Source organism: Lytechinus variegatus, chromosome 2, assembly GCF_018143015.1.
Source record: "Lytechinus variegatus isolate NC3 chromosome 2, Lvar_3.0, whole genome shotgun sequence".
NCBI lineage: Eukaryota > Metazoa > Echinodermata > Echinoidea > Temnopleuroida > Toxopneustidae > Lytechinus > Lytechinus variegatus.
The window spans coordinates 34,719,171-34,722,365 of record NC_054741.1 but is presented as its reverse complement, the minus strand read 5'-3'; positions in this window follow the sequence as shown (position 1 = coordinate 34,722,365).

The window sequence follows — 3,195 nt, the reverse complement described above, 5'->3', positions numbered from 1 at the left end:
ATATTAACCAGTCAGGTTAAAAAATAAGCATAAATTACTTTAGAATGAGCAAATTTTCATCACACTGGATAAATAATAATGCCCAAAAGAAATGCCCAATGTTGGTTGGATACATAATTACCATCATGGAGCATTTTCACCCAATATTTTTAAGAGTTCATGAATTGATAAAATTAAGTAGAATTCTAAACGGATGTTTAGAATTTAAGCAAGTCGTTTAAACTTTTGGACAAGTTATTCAAACAAGTTGTTTACAAAAGTTTAAATAATTGTTAAAGAGTTTAAACAAATTTTAAAGAGTTTATACAATAGTTGTTAGAGTGATGGGCTTGAACAACGTACTTAAAAGTTTAAACATCGTTTAATATCCCCACTTATAAGGGTCATCAGGGACAGCTTTTATTGTTATACATTGACATAGTTTAGTGAAAAAATTACAGCATTTTGAAATCATTTGAGTTATCAATACGATTGTAAGGAAATGTTTAGATTTTGAAACAATTTCCATTGATTGCTTAGTAAAATCATTTTGCTTTACCATATCACTATACGATTTTTTTTTCATTTCAAAATATGTTTAAGCTGGGGGATTTACGACTGCTTTAATTTTGAGTATATTCATTGCGTATAATTATCTTCATTGTGAATTATAAATTTGCACATTTCGCATATCATTTTCAAAACAATTATTAAGATTTCATTGATATTTATGATTTTCAACATATTATATACAACATTACTTATAGTGGTGCATTCTATTCTTGTATTGAAGTATTTTCGTTATGTATTAATAATTATAGTATGTTACTTAGATACTTTTTTTCAATAAAGTATAGGCTATCAGATGAGAGTATATAAATGAGTATACGAGAACAACCATTATTCTATGAAATATCATTCTTTCTTGTAATCATATTCTCTTAAAGATATAGTTCAAATTCCCTTATAATGGGTGAAAATATTCAAACTGGTTTAGTTTTTATATTACAGAAAATAACACTAAGAAGAATTCGAGAATGATCATTGTGTATGTAAACAATGTTTTTGCGATAATTTGGTTCAAGTTTGTAACCTATAGAGTCCAGAACCACTTATTAAAGTTTATTTTTAGCACTTTTTAAAAATATATAAATAAATTATATATATATACACTGTTAGAAAATTTATCCTTAAACTAAAAGAAGTTCCTGCAGCAGAGTCTCGAGAACACCTGTAATCTTACCAGATTGCGTAATCTTACAGGAAATTGGTATTTGGTGTGTGTAATCTTACAAATTTCCTTAAATAAAACACTCTTTTCCCCTTTTTCTAACAGACCTGTTCTGTTAAATTGCAGAAAAATTCCTGTTTCATGAATTTAAAGAATGATTCTGGTATTGCTTTCTGCAAAATCTTCTTTTATTTTTCTGTAAAATCAGGGTTTTTTTAACAGTGTATATATACATATATATATATATATATATATATATATATATATAATTTATTGGTTGGATGCTTAACTAAGCTGGTCGTACAGACGAAGGGAATATATTCGGACAAGCCTCCACCCCTCCCCCCCAAAAAATGGGAATACCATTAGAGATGATGAAAAAGAAAATGAAAATCCATATTTTATCATTCGAAATAGACATGAAATGAAATGCTCGATCGTGGGTCCAGCAGCCGCTGTGCAGCGCCAGATGGATGATGCCATATGCATATCCCTTAAATTATTGAACGCCAAACAGGGTAGCAGCAACTCTAATCTTTTAACGTCTTTTGGTCTGACACTCAGACGCTACCGGCGTTTTAACCCCGGACCTCCCAGTTGTGAGACGGACGCTCTATCGTCTGAGACTATACATTCCGTTTTTGGAGGAGCACCCGAAAAAAAGGCATTGTTTATAATCCCATCTGAGGGCAGGGTGTCCCCTCTTTAACGCCTATGTTTTTATGTCATCACAAAGGATAGATCTATCCCGATATTCTTAACCAAGAATGAAAATACACTACTACTACTGTGCTGCTACTACTACTCCTAAAACTACTACGAGTATACAAATGACGTCAACTGTACTAAAATGGAAATGTACTTGACGATAAAACCTAAAATCCCTTACCATGGAGTCAATAAAAATGGCTTGTGCCATTACATCGGGTTATCACGTCGGGTCGGGCAATCGCGTAATCCGACCAAGGTCGGGTCCAGTTTACCCAATGTTATGTGAAAATTGTTGCAAAATTATCGAATGGTCAGCTAAAGTGGACCCGACGTTTCGGGAATTTAGGGCAGGGGGCGGCAAAACCGTGGGCGGGGGGGGGGGCAGGGGCACAATTTATTTTGAAAAAAAGGCATTTTCCATTTTTTTTTTTTTTTTTAAACGGAAGCTGCCCTTGTTCAAAATGAATGTGCCCTTTTTCAAAATGAAATACCCTCAGAAATTTTAGGCCTAAAAAAAACACAACACATTTTTGGGCTCGCGCTTTGCGCACGCATCAATTATTATTCAGTAAGGCATTCAACCTGTTCATGGTAACAAAAATGCTTAAAATTTCCGGTAGAAATATCACAAAAAATAAAAAAAAACAATAAAAGGGCTTCGCTCAACTTTATAATAAAACACACAACTACTTCACACAGATGTTAATCTCATGGTGAAAATATCCGTTTGCACCAAAATACCCATTTTGACCTATAAGCATAGGCGGGGGTGGGGGGGGGGCACTTGCCCCCCAAATAAAATTTTTTTGGGGGGGGCAAAACGAGATTTTGCCCCCCCCCAACGTGCCCCCTAAAAGTAGAAAAATTATAAATCATTTAACATGTTTAAGGACAAAAGTAAACAATGAAGGCACTTTTCTGCCTAAAAATTGTCATTTCCATTGTCAAAAATGAAAAAATTTCGCCTCTGACGGGGCAATTACATATCATAGTAAGCCTCGCGTCTTTTGACGAACATGTCCCTCTGTGAAACATACCTCTGATAAGCCCCTTTTCCATCATATTACAGTGTGATAACGTTTAACCTTTTAATGAATACATTTCAGACTAAAACCGAATGGCAAATTGAAAGTGGTTTACCAATGCATGCTGGCTTTGTCGGCTAACAAACGCGCGGTCGCCCAGAAACGCTCAGACTGGACCCGATATCACTAACGCGCCTGAACGCCATATATAGTTACTCGAGCAAAATATGGAATCTATGACTAGCTGTC